Here is a 19115-nt window from a genome sequence, read left to right on the forward strand (position 1 = left end):
AGACACCTGATCAACCTGCATGCTAAGTTCAGAAATGAGTCCCCAACCTACTCATGCCCTGGTGTGGTTGTAAGTGCTGTTAAATGTACTTTACCATTGTACGTACTATATGCATAATAGTTAGACTATGAACTCTAGCCTGGATGTGCAAGAACCTTATTGATCTGAGAGATAAATAAGATATCTAATCTCAAATTTAAAAAAAACCCTCCTAACCTTTCTAGCATTTTGCTATCTGACCAGCAATGTCGAACAGGTAATTCCAGAACTCGAGAGAGAGAGAGAGAGAGAGAGAGAGAGAGAGCCCCTCAGGAAACTTGATTTTGCATAATAAATGTTAGTAATGAAATTAATAACCAGCTGTGTATGGAACTTTGTATGCAAATTGGCTACCACATTTACCAACATAACTATAACTTTTTGAAAATAATTCATTATCTGTTTAGTGGCTTGAGATGTCCTGGAGACACGAAAGATATTATATGAATGCAAGCCCTTCCTTTAAATGACAATTTGGCTAGATGACTTGCCTGTAGCACAGTGGTATTGCAACATTTTCAAATCTCTTTTCTCCTTTCTGTATGCATGGTTGGAGTTGGTTGATTTAGGGGATCCCTCTTGAGCAGATTTTACCTCTTTGCATCATGATTTTTCAGTGTGTTACCACAAATACTCAAATCTATATATTAAGTGTAATAACTTGGTGCATCAATTGTTTCAGTTTAGTTTTTGCGCAAACTGCAGCTTTGAGTATGAAATTCAGTGGGACATTTAATGCTTCATGTGGAAGCAGAAAGGGAAGTACGGTTCTGACTGAAGTGGACCAAATTAGAATTAACAATGAAAGTGTGACCATGGTTTTGTAATATATAGGGAAATTTCATTCTTTGATTCCTATTCATGATCTTTGCTCTGTAGCAGCTGGAGGAACTGCCAATTATGGTTCTATTCTATTTTCAGTTTTTTGTAATGTTGTAATTTGCTGCTCCCATACCTCACCCATTTTTCCTCCATCTCGATCAGTTTTTATTTTTCAGGCTGGTATTTAGTTAATGCACTAGACCAACAAATTTTCTTTAGATTTCAGAAGTGCAGTGTTTTTAAGTTATGAAAATTACTGGAATTCCACCAAAAGAATATTTCAAATCCTCAAATATGGCTGTTTTGAGATGTGCCACGAAGGATGAGATGGATTTATAATTAAGTTCTGGAACAAATACTGATAACTCCTTTTGTTTCTTCCCCCTTTATAATAATTGGCTAAAATTTGGCCACCAAATAGCTGTCAGGCAGGCTTTTCAAAGGTTTTTTAATTCGCAACTTTCTTATTTTGAGAAGTAATTTTTATAAATGATTATCGTCAGGGCATCAAAAAGTGCTTCCAAGTTACTGAATCATATTTGAAGTGTATTTGGTGTTATATGCGCAAACACGGCAACCAATTTCTGTGCAGCAATGTTTCACAAGAGCAAATGAGTTCACCAGCTAATGCGTTTTGCTGGTATTTGTTAAGGAGGAACTTGCTGCTCTATCATGAATTCTGTCTTGCGATCTTTTGGACTCATTAGAGAAGTAAAATGAGGGCTCCATTTAATATCTGGCCTGAGCAAGGCACTCCCACAGTGCAGCATTGAAGTGTCAGCCAAGCATATGTTTTCAAGACCTGTATATTTCAGATTTCCAGCATCTGCAGTACTTTGCTTTTGTATGCGTGTTCAAGTCCTTGACTGGAGCTCGAACTCCCTCTGATTTTGGAGGACAGTGCAACCACTGAGCCAAGATGATGCTTCATTATTAACTGGAAGAAATAGAACATTTGTCATTTAATAATTTAAGTTTTGAAATGATTTAAAATAATTCACCATTTCTCAAAATTCAACTTTCTTTTCCACAAAGATATTGACCCTTGCTGCCACAAAGCCCCAGAGGTGCTGTCAGCCCCCATCTACTTTGTCCAAATGAATCCAGATAGCGAGTATGAGCAGTTATTTTGACCATAGAGAACCCCAGAGCTGAGTCTGATTTTGTTAACACCTAACATCCGTGAATGTGTATTTTTTAGCAATAATTATAATGCTGCAGTCAAGTGAAGAAACTCTGGCTGATTTTCCGCCCTCCTCCTTGACCTAGAGGCCAGTCTAAAGCTCAACTGCTGCCTAGTTGAGATCAAATAATTCAGCATTACCTGACAGAGTTTACTCACTGCATTATTTTACTCACTACATTATAGGTATCTGCCACTAAGTGTTTTGATTTCCTCGCAGTTTTCTTGTGCACTGATATGGAGGTATTTGCATGGCTGTGACGAAAGTATAATCATTTTCTGGTTTGTTGTGAAGTAGGTTTAAGGGTGTGATTATAGTTGTGTCTGTCTGTGTGATTTAATTACATTTGGGGTCAAGTAGTCTGCAAACTTGAAATCATCAAAAGAAGCTAGGTGCTTGACATGCTAATGAGTAAACATGGACGCTGGCTTAACATGTAAGGCGTGAATGGAAATTGCATTTTTAGATAAATGAAGGGATTGTTGGATTTCAAAGGGATCTCAGTCTGTTTACAAATTAGCCAGATAAGCAAGGCTAAGGGGTGTGTTTCTTTTTCCCCAAGGTTACTTACAATATTGGCAACAAAGTTTTTATATTATGAGGAAGATACAGATTCAAAGACATGTGGAACAATAGAATTTACATATTAAAAAGAGAAACATATATAAAGGTAAATGAAAGGCTATGTGGAGAAGGCCATGTAAGATCTAACAGGCGTGTGTGAAACAGCCTTCAAGAAGCCTCCAGCCATTTGTGCATAAATCTGCTATGTAAAGTAACTGAAGTTGGAGACACCCATTTGGAATTCCACTGTCAAGTGGGTACTGTTAACTTGCTGATTTTGTTTTAAATCTAAAATCTATTTCGGACTGTTGCCTTAAAGTGGGTGTAACTGGAAGTCAAGTCAACTAGGAACTTTAGGATTTGTTAAAGTAGTAACTATTTGTTATCTTATATATTTGCTTGAAATCTTTTATTTTGTTAATAAATATAATTTAATATTTTAAAATCTCTAAAGGTCTTGGACTCATTACTTCTGAATTCAGTGCACTCATCTTCTCATAATAAATACAAATTGCGAAATCGTTGTGATAGTGCAACCAAGTTTCCGTTGTGGATTTGGTCCATCTGGCACACATCACCTACCATGTCATAACAATGGCACAAAAGCCTCATGGTCAGTAGTTGAAGATACCGTTATGTCATCAATCAGAGTACTTGGGTTATTATTTTATTTTTTCTTGTGATGAGAACAATGCTGGCAATGCCACATCATGTTAGTTTCCCTGACAACTTGGTTCATGAGGCCAGTTGAGCAGGTATTGTGCCAACCAAGTAGAATGGATGATTTGTGTGTAACCCAGACCAGGTAGGGGTAGCAAGTTCCCTTTCCAGCAAAATATTATGATAATCCAGCACTTTCCATGGTCATTAATGAATACCATTTCACAGCTTGCCACAGCAGGACTTGAATTTCCTCAACCTCTCCGCCCCTAGTTCAGTGACATAACCACTACTTTGTCATACTTATTTGACTGGCCAGAACTCATAAAATTGCAAATAATTATCCATCAGTGTTAACCCTTACTGTGATGAGATTGTTGAGCTATTTCTCCTCAGCTGCCCTCACTGTTCTGATATGAAAACAAATTGTCGGAAGCACACCAATATTACGTTAACAATCTTCTCTGCCATTTAACTCACTGTTCTTTGACTTTTTTTTTAGGAGCGCCACAGGCTAATATTTGTAACCTTCAGAGTCTTCATGATGCAATGTACATTCCTAAAATGTTCTTGACCTAACTATAACAATAGCATATTTCTCTTTCTATTTTAGTCTCAATAATTCATTGTTTTTCTCCTATGTAGAATTGACAAGGTGTTTGTCTGTTTCTTCCATCACCCTACCCCACCTTGAAGATCTTGTGCTATTGCTGTTCGTTCAGTTTTAAAGATCCCACATGTTAAGAGGCTGCAGTTGTAAAGAAAAGTATATGTCAAGTCGGCACTTTTTAGTATACCAGCTAACCAATAGAAACCAGAACCCTTGACTATTTTTGGAGCCTTTATAAAATTGTGGAAAGGCTTTGTAGGAATTGAGATGTTATCTGTATTGCTGTGAATTTAGAAAGGAAGAAGTGATGAAATGTCTTTAAGTGAGGTCTACTGTTTCTGTGATTAATTTGTAAACTCCGGTGATACATTGAAAAGTTTGGTTTCGTTGTACAAAGTTAACTAATAGCTTTGAGCACTGAATAATTGTTTTAACTCGGATCTTCCATTTGTGAAAGTACTGATTTCACACTAGGGTGTAGCTCTACAGTTATCAACTGAGACATGGCCATTCTTCCTGTGAGAGCCTAGAATAATGCCTGAGTTTATTCACCAGTGAGGGAGTAGGAGTCATTACAGATGAACTCAATTTGCCTTTATCCAATCACAACTGAATTTAATTGTAATTGGTGAAATGAGGAGCTGAAATCGTGAATGACCTTTTTTCACCTTCCCTTCATTTCATATTTCTGCTCCCTGTCCAAACTCAGGAACAGAATGCAGTTGACCTAGTTGTGTTCTGGCTGAGATTTAGCACAAACCAGGGATCAAGCATGAATTTACTTAGTATCATACTGAGACAGATAGACCAAATACTCTGAAATCATTTAACACCAGATTGTAAAGCCATTGCACTACAGAACCAACCTGCCTTAGAGCCAGAGCCCTTGGAATTTTGTAGCCCCTCAGCAAATTCATGCAGCATGCTCAACTAAAATCTGTGACTATAGTTTGTGTGGCCAGATAATTTGATTTCTGTAACACAAACCCATTTAAAACACAGTATTATTTGTTAAACTGCAAATTGACAGATTGTTCATGCTGCAGCTAACAATTGGCGACTGCAACAGTTTGAACTCCAGCAAGGCTGAACTCAGTTGCTCTCCCTGGCTGGAACTCTGGCTATCCTGTCTGGGAGAATTCTCTGTGTCTGGACACAACGATACACAAAACTATCTTATAACTAAGATAAATTCCCATTTAAAGTGATTAGACCAGAAAAGTTGCTTTCTAAATGTCTTAAGGTAAGGCAGGTTTAAAAAATGTTGATGGGGTCCAGCAGATCAACTAACCACTTGGCAAATCACATTTGACACCATTATGGAATTGCGCTCCTTGTGGTATATCAATGAAGCATTGTAGGACTAGCTCTAGGAAATCTTGCTCAAGTTAATTCGGAGCTACATGGAGCCCTGATTTGGGTTCTAAGATCATTATATTTTGGGACTATAACTTTAAGTAAATGAAGGGGTTCGAGTGACCTGTTCTGCGGTGTATCTGACAAGCCTGGGTGGTTTGATTATTAGAGATCAAAGGAAGGTTTAGATTTCTTTTTCTGGGAAGAAGGTGCAAGGTATTTGCGCTTGGAGACAATGGCAACAGTCTCTAAGTTTACCACGAGGAGACACTTTGAGTCTCCCAAAGCCTCAAAGGTATCAGGTTGTAAACAGTTGTGCTGAAACAATACATTTCCTTCTAAGATGAAACGGGGTTGAGGTCAAAGATAACTAATCAGCATTTCTACCTGGGTACAAGGCAAATATGTTTCATGATTCCATGGGGAAAAAGGCAGAGGAAGTCATTTTTGAGATCAGGTTAAAGGCTTCCCTACAAATCAATGATATTTCACAGAGAGCAGTTTGTTTGGTGTGATCCGCAGCCATATGAGAGGCAGAGAGCAGGGGATAGAGGCAGCTGGTCCTGCACATGAAACAGAGCAGCAAATATATATATATATTCATATTCATATCATATTACTACTACTTGTGATCTCATGTCACCATTTAATCTAGCAAGGATTGTTTTAAGCTTACCAGCCATTTCATCCAGCTTTTTAACTTGCCATTCTTGTTTTTCTATTACTTATGTTTGTTATAGGAAAGCAAAAAATAGCCATGACGTCGTCCTCCCACTTTGGGATTCTTTGCTGTCTACATATTTTGCTGTATACATAGCTAACAATTGAGTGTCTTATTACAGTGCCTCACCCAACACTGTTGTGCCTTTCATTTTCTGCACAGGCTTATCCAGTTTATTTGTTTAATTCATAAAGGAACAAGGCCTGTGCTGATTTTTTTAATAACAATCTGTTTAAAGACTACTTAACTTAAAATGGATGGATTTCTCACTTCGTAAATAAGATTCTAATGCTAATTAGTTATTGGTTAACTAAATGGTGCCTGCACCTCATTTGACCACTATTAAAGACATTTCAGCCCAACAAACCTCTTAATCTCGCTAATCTTTGTGGTTAGGGGATTATGTTAAACCCATCTAGTCAAGAATACAATATATCAGTCAAGAATACAATTTGTCACCTACATAATTAACATCTTCATCAAATTTGAGGTTTCCTTTTGAAAGCGAACATGTTCAGAATAGTCCATATGCTGCATGAGCACATCAGAGCTGAATATCCCTTTTTAATAACTCATCTCGAGCTTCACAAAAATTGGCAAACTTGTTTCTCCTGTTTCGTGATTTTTTTCCAAGAGGGTGGAGGACTGTGTAGGGCAAGTCTTGCTCCTTATTTTTTCCTTTCTTTGTGTTAGCCACCATACAAAGTCACCCAAACTGTCAGTGCAAATTAAAATCCTATAAATGCAGATGAAATTCAATGCACTTTAAAAATGACAGTTGATTTTACAAACTCTTATTTGTCTACCAGCCTCCCAAGTTTGAGAAAATCAGAAACAATTGAAGAACCACTGAAGGAAAGAAGAAAATATGTATATCACCATTTCACATCCTCTCAATATCTCAAGGCATTTTGCAAGGTAGAGTTGATGCATGTGAAGGGGCCCTTTAGAGATAAGAGATTGTTGGATAACTCTGCGTTCACTGCACCTAGCTGTGCATTGATGTGACCTTCAACAATCTTTCATGTAAAACTGAAGAACAAATATGGTTATTATTTGATCAACACCATAGGAGATCAGCTTTAATGAAACTGCACTAACTTTTCATTATATACTTGATTCCTTAGATTTTTGGTAAACAGGAACCTGTTCTAATGTGCATGTTCTTGCATGCTACTTGCAACCTTGATGAAAGCTTTGATTGAAAATTTAATTTTTGGCACTTAATTGGGTTCTGCCAAAAAAATTACATGCTTATTATTAGCACTAAAAAAAAACCCTATAATTTGTTTGAATAACATCCTAGCACAGACATGCTTGGATCCACTAAGCCACTAATATAAATGCGATAATGTGCGCTTTAAGCTGCTACGCAATTACTAATTGCACCTTTATTCAAGAAAGGAAGGAGGCAAAAAGCAGGAGCCCAGTTAGCCTAACACCTGTCAGAGGTAAAGAGCTAGAATCCATTTTAAAGAGATTATAGTAGGATGCTTAGATAATCTAGATCTGATCAGGCAGAGCCAACATGGCTTTGTGAAGGAGAAATCATTTGGCGAAGTAACCATTTAAGGTAGATAAAGGTGAACCGATAGATGTGATGTACTTGGATTTCCAAAAGGCATTTCATAAAATACCACATCAAAGGTTACTGTGCAATATAAGAGCACGAGGTGTAGGGGATAACATATTAGCATGGATAAAGGGTTTGTTGGGTAGCAGGAAGTGTCGAGCAGGGATAAATGGTTGTTTTTCAGATTGGCAAGCTGTAATTAGTGGAGTGCCACAGGGGTCGGTGCTGGGTCCTCAACTATTTACAATCTATATCAGTGACTTGGATGAAGGTACCGAATGTATGTTTGGTAAATTTGCCGATGACACCAAGGTAGATGGGAAGTAAGTTGTCAAGAGGAGGAAGAGAATCTGCAAAGGGATATAGACAGGTTAAGTGAGTGGGCAAAAAATTAGCAAATGGAGTGTAATGTGGGTAAATGTGAACTTGTTAACTTTGGCTGGAAGAATAGAAAAGCAGTATGCTATTTGAAATGGAGAAAGTTTGCAGAACTCTGTGGTGCAGAGGGATCTCGGTGTCCTAGTATGTGAATCACACAAAGTTAGCCTGCAGGTACAGCAAGTGATCAGGAAGGCAAATGAAATATTGGTGTCCATTGCAAAAGGAATGGAATATAAGAATAGGCAAGTTTTGCAACAGCTGTACAGGGCCTTGGTGAAACCACATCTAGAGCACTGTGTGCCCTTTTGGTCTCTTTTTTAAAAAAAAAGATATAAATGCTTTAGAAGCAATTCAGAAAAGGTTCATTGGACTCATTCCTGGGATGAGGGGGTTGTCTCATGAAGGAAGGTGGAACAGGTTGGACCTATACCTATTATAGTTTAAAAGAATCAGAGGTAATCTTATTGAAACATATAAGTTCTTGAGACTTGATAGGGTGGATACCCGGAGGATGTTTCCTCTTGTGGGGGAGACTAAAACTAGGGGACATTATTTAAAAATAAGAGGTCTCCTTTTTAAGACAGAGACGAGGAGAAACTTTTTCTCCGAAAGAGTCGTTAGTATGTGGAATTCTCTTCCTCAGAAATTAGTGGAGGCTGGGTCTTCTAATTTATTCAAGGCAGATTAGACAGATTTTTGTTAGACAAGGAAGTCGAGTATTATCGGAGCCAGACAAGAAAGTGGAGCTGAAACCATAACCAGATCAACCGCAATCTTATTGAATGGCAAAGCAGGCTCGATAGGCCAAATAGCATTACTCTTACATCTATCATCTTATGTAAAAAAAAAAGGATGGAATTTCTTGGTAAGTTCAAAAAACTGGATTAGCATTTATATTATAACTGACTTCTGGCTAAACAAACATTAATAAAGTTGCTTCCTAAGTGACAAAATAGCGGTCTTATCTTAGATTTTTATCCATGTGTCCAGAATTGCACACATCTCGTGCTTTGTCACACAGCCAGTTCCAGAATTTATTTTTGTGAAGTTAATTCCTGTTCAAACAGAAATTGTTTGTGTACATACTGTACATTAATAAACACATGCTATAATTTATCAGTTGTGTATCATTCCTGCAAAGCACAACGATGTTTGTTTTAGTGCTGAGGCAAAATAAGCCGTTTTAACTGTATGGTGTCAGAAACATGAATGATTGTCATGATTGTTTGTGTTTTGCTCTATGCTGTTGCAGTTTGAAGCTGCTTTTCTTTGAGGCTCTTTATATGGGATCTAACCTACATGTACATGAATGTGATACTGGAAATATGTAACCTCAAACCTATGTGAGACTCAACTCCACGATAGCCCTCTCCTTGAGTCAGAAAGTTCTGGGATCACATCCCGCTCCAGAGGTTTGAGTGGAATATCAACGATGACTCAGTTGGCTGAGTCAGAAGGTTCTGGGTTTTTTTATTTATTCGTTTATGGGATGTGGGCGTCGCTGTCTAGGCAAGCATTTATGGCCCATCCCCAATTGCCCTTGTTCAGAGGACATTGCTGTGGGTCTGGAGTACATGTAGTCCAGACCAGGTAAGGGTGGCAGATTGCCTTCCCTTAAGGACATTAATGAACCAAGTGGTTTTTACGACAATCTGGAATGGTTTTGTGATCATCATCAGACTTTTAATTCTAGATTTTTATTGGATTCAAATTTCACCATCTTCCATGGTGGGATTCGAGCTCTCGTCCCAAGAATATTACCCTGGGTCTCTGGAATACTAGTCAAGTGACAATAATACTTTGCCACTGCCCGCCCCCCCAAGCCTAGGGCAGGGGATTCAATAGTTAGGGGCACAGACAGACGCTTCTGTGGCCGCAAACGTGAATTAAGGATGGTATGTCGCCTCCCTGGTGCCAGGGTCCAGGATGTCACGGAGCGGCTGCAGGACATTCTGGGGTGGGAAGGTAAACAGCCAGTGGTCGTGGTACACATTGGTACCAACGACATAGGTAAACTAAGGGATGAGGACCTGCAAGCTCAGTACAGGAAGTTAGGAGATAAATTAAAATGCAGGACCTCAAATGTAGTAATCTCAGGATTACTCCCAGTTCCACGTGCTAGCGAGAGCAGGAATAAGAGGATCGACCAAAGTGGCTGCAGGTATTCAGATTCTTGAGGCACTGGGACAGGTTCTGGGGAAGGTGAGACCTGTACAAACCGGACGGGCTTCACCCAGGCAGAGCTGGGACCAGTATCCTTGCTGGGGGTTTTTCTAGTTCTGTTGGGGAGTATTTAAACTAGTGTGGTAGGGGGATGGGATCCCAGGAGTAGGATCAGATAGGTCAGATTCAGATCAGAAAAATGGAGGTAGAACATTAGCTAGGGACATCGTGATAAACATGGAGTTACAGGAGAAGCAAAGTTTACAAAGTGTCCAGCAAGGGAAATTGACGGGGTTAAACTGTTTATATTTCAATGCAAGTATTACAAACAAAGTAGATGAGTTAAGGGCACAAGTAGACACATGGCAGCAGGATGTCATTGCTATAACGAAGACCTGGCTAAAGGAGGAACAAAACTGGCAGCTTAATATCCCTGGTTATAGAGTGTTCAGACACGATAGAATAGGAGATAAAAAAGGAGGGGGGGGGGGTAGCACTAATGGCTAAAGAATCAATTCCAGTTGTGAGAAGGGTCAACAAACGAGGCTTTATTGATTGAGCTTAGAAATAAAAAAGGGGCAGTCACACTACTGGGAGTATACTACAGACCCCCAAATAGTGAAAGGGAGATATAAGAACAAATATGTAGGCAAATTTCTGCTTGTAAGAACAAGAGGGCAATAATAGTAGGAGACTTCAACTATCCTAATATCAACTAAGATTCAAACAATATAAGGGGCATTGAGGGAGAAAAATTCATGCAGTATGACCAGGAAAATTTTTCAACCAATTAGTGACAAACCCAACGAGAGGAGATGCAATTCTAGACCTAGTCTTGGGGAACGAAGAAGGGCAAGTGGGTGAAGTGACAGTTGGCGACCATATCGGGGACAGTGATCACAATTCAGTTAGATTTAGCATTGCCATGGAAAAGGACAGAGATAAGGCAGGAGTAAAAGTCTTGAACTGGGGGAAGGCAAATTTTGCAGAAATGAGAAGGGACTTGGCTGAGGTGGACTGGACAGCACTGCTGGAGGACAAAACAGTGGAAAATCAGTGGGAAGCACTAAAAGGTGAGATCCTAATCCTACAAAGTAGATATGTCCCCTTCAAAAATAAGAGTGGTACTGCCAAATCTAGATCTCCCTGGTTGTCTAGAGGAATACAGGGGAAGATCAAACAGAAAAAGAAAGTGTACGATAGGCACAAAGAACTAAGCACTGTAGATAACCGAGATGAATTTAGGAAGTGCAGAGACAAAATAAAAAAGGAAATAAAGAACTCAAAGAGAGGGCATGAAAAAAGATTAGCAAGTAAAGTTAAAGATAACCCAAAGATGTTTTACCAATACATTAATGCTAAAAGGTTAGTTAAGGAAAAAGTGGGACTTATCAGAGATGAAGTTGGAACCTTGTGTGTAGGTGCAGAGGCTGTGGGAAGGGTTTTGAATGAATATTTTGTCTCCATGTTTACAAAGGAAAGGGAGGATGTAGATATAGTAGTCCAGGAGGAACACTGCGAGATATTGGACGGGATAGTCATAAAGAGAGAGGAAGTACTGGAAGGGTTGAAATCCTTGAAAGTTGATAAGTCACCAGGGCCAGATGGATTGTTTCCGAGGCTGCTGAAGGAAGTCAGGGAGGAGATAGCAGATGCTCTGAGGATGATTTTCCAATCTTCACTAGATACAGGCGAGATACCAGAGGACTGGAGAAATGCAAACGTTGTTCCATTGTTTAAAAAGGGATCGAAGGAAATGCCAAACAATTATAGGCCAGTTAGTCTTACATCTTTGGTGAGCAAATTAGTAGAATCAATCCTGAGAAATAGGATTAACTGTCATGTGGAAAGGCATGGACTAGTCAGGGATCAGCATGGATTTGTTAAAGGAAGGTCTTGCCTCACATTTGATTGAATTCTTTGAGGAAGTGACAAGAAGGGTTGATGAAGGTAGCGCAGTGGATGTTGTGTACATGGATTTTAGCAAGGCATTTGACAAGGTCCCACATGGCAGATTGGTCAGGAAAGTGAAAGCCCATGGGATTCAGGGCAATGTGGCAAACTGGATAAAAGGTTGGCTTTGTAACAGGAAACAAAGGGTAATGATCGGTGGATGCCCTTGTGAATGGAAAGTTGTCTCAAGTGGTGTTCCACAGGGCTCAGTGTTGGGACCCTTGCTGTTTGTGTTATATATTAACGATTTGGACGTGAACGTGGGGGGCACAATTGGGAAATTTGCAGATGACACAAAGATTGGCTGAGTAATGGATAGTGTAGAGGATAGCCATAATCTCCAAAACGATATAGATGGGTTGGTGGAGTGGGCGGTAAAGTGGCAGATGGATTTTAACATAGAGAAGTGTGAGATCATACATTTAGGGAGGTCAAACAGTTACAGGGATTACACAATAAATGGGAATATATCAAGAGGGGTAGATGAAGTGAGATCTTGGCCTACAAGTACACAGGTCCCTGAAGGCAGTAGTTCAAGTAGACAAGGTTGTAAAGAAGGCAGATGGAACACTCTCCTTCATTGGCAGAGGTATAGAATATAAAAGTAAGGATATAATGTTGGAATTGTATAAAACACTGGTGAGGCCACAACTGGAGTATTGTGTGCAGTTCTGGTCACCACATTACAGGAAGGACGTAATAGCTCTGGAGAGAGTCCAGAGGGGGTTTACAAGAATGTTGCCAGGGTTAGAAAAAAATGTAGCTATGAGGAGAGATTGGATAGGTTGGGGTTATTTTCCTTAGAACAAAGCAGGCTGAGAGGTGACTTTATTGAGGTATACAAAATTATGAGGGGAATAGATAAGAGTGGACAGGATAAAATTGTTTCCCTTGGTGGAGAATTCGAGAACCACGGGACATAGATTCAAGATAAGTGGCAGAAGGTGTAGGGGGGACATGAGGAAGAACTTTTTTACGCAGAGGGTAGTGGGTGTCTGGAATTCGCTGCCCAAGTTGGTGGTAGAGGCATAAACTCTAAACTCTTTTAAAAAGTACCTGGATCTGCACCTTAAGCGCTGTAAGCTGCAGGGCTATGGGCCGGGTGCAGGAAGGGGGGATTAGAAAGGGCACCTGGGTGTCCTCGGGCTGGCATGGGCAAGATGGGCCAAATGGCCCCCTTCTGTGCTGTAACTTTTCTATGGTTCTAGGACATGAGCGTAAAAATTGAAGCTGATACTCAGTGCAGCACAGAGGGAGTACAGCCACTAATTTCAAAAGCAGTTAATTGACTTTGAGTGCCTTAGGTTCAAGTGTTTTAGGACATCTGAAGTCCTGGAAGGTGCTATCTGAATGCAAGTTCTTTGTTGAGTTGCTGGCTGTGGCTTGCTTTCTTACTAGCCCAGACAAGCTTTCTGTTGATAGCTTTAGATTTTTTTTTATAAATACTTTTAGAGCATTATTAAAGGGACCATTCCAGATTTCTTAGTACTGTAATTTCCACTACTGTATTCCAGATCGGAGGAAAATGTACAAAACCAGCATTTGCACCAATTGAATCAATGTTGATATTTTTGATCCATTTGTTTCAAATATAACGGAACAAAATTCTTTAATTGTCAGCTGGCTGCCAACCTGAGATGTATCCAAATGTGCAGTTGAAATTTGTGTAGTAACAAGGCTTGCAGACACCACTCGGCTCTGCACCTCTTCCCTTGTTTGTGATGTAAATCAGCCATTTTATTCCACCAATATTAAGAAAGCCAAAGCCACTATTTTTGGCCCTTGCCATGATCTCCACTTGCTTTTCATTAAAACCATCTTCCTCTCTGGCCTTTGCCACAAACTGAATCGGGCCACATGAAAGTTTTGAATCATGGAAATTTAGAGCACAACAAGGCCAATTGGTCCATCCTGTCTATGCCAGGTGAAAAAGAGCTATACAACCTTTTCTTAATTTCCAGCAAGTTTCTGCTTTGGCCACCCTTTGAAGCAGTGAGTTCTAGAGCCCCACCACCCTCTTCTCCATTCGCCTCTAACGTTTCTGCCAAATACTTAAACCAATGCCCCCTTTTTATTGACCTCTTTATAAAGGGAAATTAGTCCTTATTCACTCCACCTAGACCTCTCATAATTTTATACAGCTCAATGAAATCTCCACCCAGCCGCCTTTGTTCCAAACAAAAGGACCCCAACCTGTCCCATTTTACCTTATAGATAAACTTCTCCATTCCTGGCCTCATCCTTGTAAATCTCTGGTGTAATCACATCCTTCCTGTATGTGGTGACTGGAACTGTATGCAGTACTCTAGATGAGGCTTAACTCATGTTTATACACTTCTAGCCTAACCACCATGTCCTTATGCTCTGCCTTGCCTAATTAAGGAAAGTATACCATATGCCACCTTGTCCATCTGTCCTGCTGCCATAGTGGGCTGTTCCTCAAAAAGTAAGCTTCAAACCTCATTTCTTCCTGTTGCACACTAATATTGCCTAGAGCTTGCCTTACGTTATTCCATTGTGAGTAAAACCAGAATCTGGACCTTTTTTTCCTCCATTTCCCTTATCTCTTTGCTAGTCTTCATAAACAGCAAGTTGCCAAAACTCTTGCCACCTGGCTCCTGTCCTGCATTAAGCTGCAACCACTCTAATGGCCTATATTCTTGTCTCTCAACAGATACATTTTTCAAGTTCTTGTCCTCATCTACATATATAAACAAAAAATTGGTGGACATGAAAAGACTAGCTGGTATCCCAAGCCTGCCTCACATCCTGGTGGCCAGAGCATCATGTTTAAACACTTCCTCTCCACCCAAGCAGCTACTTAATCACAGAATGCTAGAATGGTTACAGAACAGAATGAGGCCATTTGGCCTGCCATATCTGTGCTGGCCTTCTGAAGGAGCAATTCACCTAGTGCCATTCCCTTGCCTTTTCCCTGTAGCCCTGCAATTTTTTCTATTCAGATAATGATCCAATTCCCTTTTGAAAGCCTCAGTTGATCCTTCATCCACCACACACTCGGATTGCATTCCAGATCCTAACCACTCATTGCATAAAAAAGATTTTCCTCGTGCTAATTAGCTTAAATCTGTGCTCTCTGGTTTTGATCCTTCCACCAATGGGAACAGTTTCTCCCTAACTACCATGTCCAGACCCCTCATGATTTTGGATATCTCCATCAAATCCCCTCTCAACCTTCTCCAAAGAGAACAGCCCCCAACAACTCCAATCTTTTTACGTAACTGATGTTCCTCATCCCTGGAACTATTCTCGTGAATCATTTCTGCACCCTCCCTAATGCCTTCAGTCCTTCCCAAAGTGCAGTGCCCAGAACTGGGCACACTACTCGGAATCTGCTGGGAGAAGCAGAAACAGGTCTCCCCACTCTGCCTCTACAACCTCATTTACCCTTATAACTTAATTTGCCTTTCAGTCCTCTGACTCTAGCATCCTGTTCTCCTCCCTTCTCTCCTCTGTTCCACTATTTTTGGCAGTCCTCAGCCATTTGTCCTTTCTGTGGAACATCCCACACGAACACATGTTCTGCCCACAGCCATCCACCAATAGGTCGTGGAATTTGCTGCCCAGGTTGGTGGTAGAGGCAGAAACTCTAAACCCTTTTAAAAAGTACCTGGGTCTGCACCTTAAGTGCTGTAAGCTGCAGGGCTATGGGCCAGGTGCAGGAAGTGGAGATTAGAAAGGGCACCTGGGTGTCCTCAGGCTAGCATGGACAAGGTGGGCCGAATGGCCTCCTTCTGTGCTGTAACTTTTCTATGATTCTAATATTTTGCCCTTTTTTTTAAAAGCTCAAAACCCAGCTCTTTAAGATTTTAGTTAACCCCTTGTAAACCTCCTGCAATAGAAACTCTGCTCCTTTTTTCCTGTGGATGTGCTTTGGGAGGTTATTCCGTGCTTAAAATCATTATATAAATGTAACTTGCTGAATGCAATCAGACTGTTGCTTTGTTGGATTGGGCAGCCTGGGTCCATTTAATAGCACAGTATCCATAGAGATTGAGTGTAATTAACTCATCATTTGAAGGAAACTAATGTTTTGCCAGTATTTTTTTTCAAAAATATAATTTCATAAAATTTATAAAAGCACGTTACAAAACATTTTGACTTGAAAATTACAGTGCAATAAAATTCAACTTGTCTGCATACATCATTTTCCACTCTGAGGTGCTTCTATAGAAATATAATACTCTTGATATTTACATTATATATTCCAAATCGGGCATACAGCCTGAAGACAAAACGTTTCAAGTTAAAGATTACAGTAGGTGCAATAGAATTCAATTTCCCTCTGTGCAGCATGTTCTACTCTGAGGTGTCTCAATACAATTCAACAGTCCTGTTACTTATAATATACATTCCTTATCAGGCATACAACCAATGGGTTTTACCCATTTTGTAGCCCCTCTGTATACTATAGCTGAAAGCCATGGCTGCCCCAAGTTTTAGTGTGTTCCGCAGCACATAGTTGTGGACTTTGGCATGTGCCAGTCTGCAACACTTGGTCACGGACAACTCTTTGCACTTTGACCAGCAAGTTTTGGGCAGACCTTGCCTTTCACTGAGTTGATGGTCCTCCGGCCACAGATGATTATCTTGGCGCGCACCCTTGGGAACAGCCTGTGGAGCACAAGAGTACTGCGTCACAGAGCTTCCTGCGATGAACTTCGACAAAAACCACTGCATCTCTCTCCAGATCAAGGTACAATGCAGAAGGAGGTAGACACTAGTCTCTTCCCCACCATAGCCACCTCCAGGACAACATGCTGAGGTGAAACTCTGGGCATGCAGGAAGGATCTGACTGGGAGTACCTTTCTCACCACCAGTCAAGCTACACCTTGGTGCTTGTTTGCAAGTTCTGACAATGAGGCATTCTGCAAAATGACTTTGACAGTCCCCTCAGGGAACCATTGAACAGGATCTTCCATCTCCTTATCTGATAGGACCTCTATGACATTACACGCAGACAACTGCCTGATGAGCTTGTGGTCAAAGATGTTTTTCTGCATAAACTTTCCCATGAGGGATAGGTGGTATGCCATGGTCCAACCGCTTGGAGCATTCTGCAGCAATGTAGCCAGACCCATCCTTTGCAACGCCAGAGGCCGGTAGAACCTCAGCACATGGTGACATTTGGTATTTGCGTACCAAGGGTCTATGCACAGCTTGATGCAGCCACAGTATTTTTTTTAATATATACTTTATTCATAAAATATCTGGAAGAACATTACAAAACATTTCTAAATTGCCATCACAAAGTACAATCAGATTCAACTTTTACACATGGATCACGAGGTGCTTCAATACAATCAATGAATATTACAATCATTTCAATATGGTCATTACAGACAGTCCGACAATGCAATGGGATTGGAGTTATCGACATACATCATGTTGCACTCTGAAGTGCTTCAGTACAATCATAATACAATTAGTACTCGATGCATACATCCATTGTGAGCCGTACAGCCCGAGGGGTCTATACAATTCCCAGCCCCTCGCACTATGGCAGAAAGGTCTTAGACAGTGACCTTTCCCCATTGGGCCTTTGCGGCGGCTGCCCCAAGCTTTAGTGTATCCCTCAGCACGTAGTCCTGGACCTTGGAATGTGCCAGTCTGCAACACTCGGTCAGGGACAACTCCGCACTGGAAGACCAACAAGTTTCAGGCAGACCAAAGAGCATCTTTCATCGAGTTGATGATCCCCCCAGCTGCAGCTGATGTTTGAACTGGCTTTGGGAGCCAAGGTAAATCGTGGGAAGAGCGAGGCCATGTTCTTTGGGAACTGGCTGACGGCCTGAAGGTGCTGGGGATATGGTTCGGAGGGAGCAGGGCATGCGTTAGAAACTGGAAGGAGAGAGTGGCAATGGTGCAAAGAAAACTGGGCATGTGGGAGCGATGCTTCCTCTCCATTGGGGGTAAGAACCTGGTCATCAGGTGTGAGGCATTCTCGATGCAGCCACAGTATTTCCTAGCATTGTGCCTTCGGATCAAGAGAAGGACACATTGGTGGGCTACGATTCTGCTGGGATAGAGGAGCCAGTAGCTAGTAATGTAAACCTGGGGACAGGAGTCAACTCAAAAATGACAAGTCTTCCAGAATCCACTTAAACCCCATCTTAAAATTGATGCTGCATGCATTTGGAGTGAAAGGAGCTGTGTTGATTTTGAGAGATTTGAATAAATGACAGTTCAGAAATAGATCATGTAAATTACTGATGTAATTATCCACTTTGAATCCAGAAGTCCAACAATTTGTAACACAAGTTTTAAAATTTCCTACCTTGTGGGAACTGACTGTAGAAGTTAGCTGCTTGCTTTTTGACCAGGATTAATTTTCGAAATCCCTGCAGTGCACTGTGCCTTTGAGAGATGATAGGAGTTTGCTTGATTTAACGATGTGATTATAAGGAAATGTTTTTTTAAAAAAGGCTAGGTCAAATACATGCATGTTAGCTACAGCATGGCTTGTGCCCCTTCTGGCATCTTATTTTGACTGAGAAGGTAGGCAGATTGCTCTGCCAAGTTACTGTGAACACTATCTGAAAACTAAATCATCATAAGGGTACAAAATCAACCAATAAGACAGCTCATTTTCATCCTCCCCATGGAGAAGCGTAAGGACTCCATGAGGCATCACCCTTGATAACACAATTGAGTTAGGGAACTCGAGCTACTTCATTGCCAAGACTTGGATTTGACTACCATCAGTGAAGAAAAATGTAGGCTGTTTGATAAATTGTTTTGAGGAAAAACTATGCAAAGCAAAAAAAAAATTGAGCAAAAGGGCTGAGAAGGGAGAAATTGCATAAAGGCAAGTTAAATCAAAATCTGGAGAGTAGCAATTAAACAGTAGAATCTAAATCAAATATGTAAAGGCAGGAGGTATCTATCCCAGAGTCGATATTAATCAAGCTCAATGTTAGGTTTAAGTATTGTCAGCCAATAGTCTCACTGTCCTGTAAGACTCAGGAAATTTAGTACACGATAAACAAATGAGTTTGGTAGCCTTCGAGGCTGAATCTTCGTAGTATCAAATTGTGGTGCAGCTGCCTGTTGCTATGCCGCTAATC

At 40.6% G+C, this 19115-nt stretch overlaps 1 long non-coding RNA gene across 1 annotated transcript; it reads right to left on the reverse strand.

Moving 5' to 3' along the window:
* Positions 1 to 1649: 1649 nt before the first annotated feature.
* LOC144687218 (uncharacterized) lies at positions 1650 to 18404 on the reverse strand. Its single transcript, XR_013578094.1, has 2 exons — positions 18326 to 18404; positions 1650 to 1798 (listed from the first exon to the last, which is right to left on the reverse strand). It is a non-coding gene; the product is annotated as an uncharacterized LOC144687218 (long non-coding RNA).
* Positions 18405 to 19115: the final 711 nt, after the last annotated feature.

Source organism: Cetorhinus maximus, chromosome 12 (genome assembly GCF_964194155.1).
Source record: "Cetorhinus maximus chromosome 12, sCetMax3.hap1.1, whole genome shotgun sequence".
NCBI classification, from domain to species: Eukaryota; Metazoa; Chordata; class Chondrichthyes; order Lamniformes; family Cetorhinidae; genus Cetorhinus; species Cetorhinus maximus.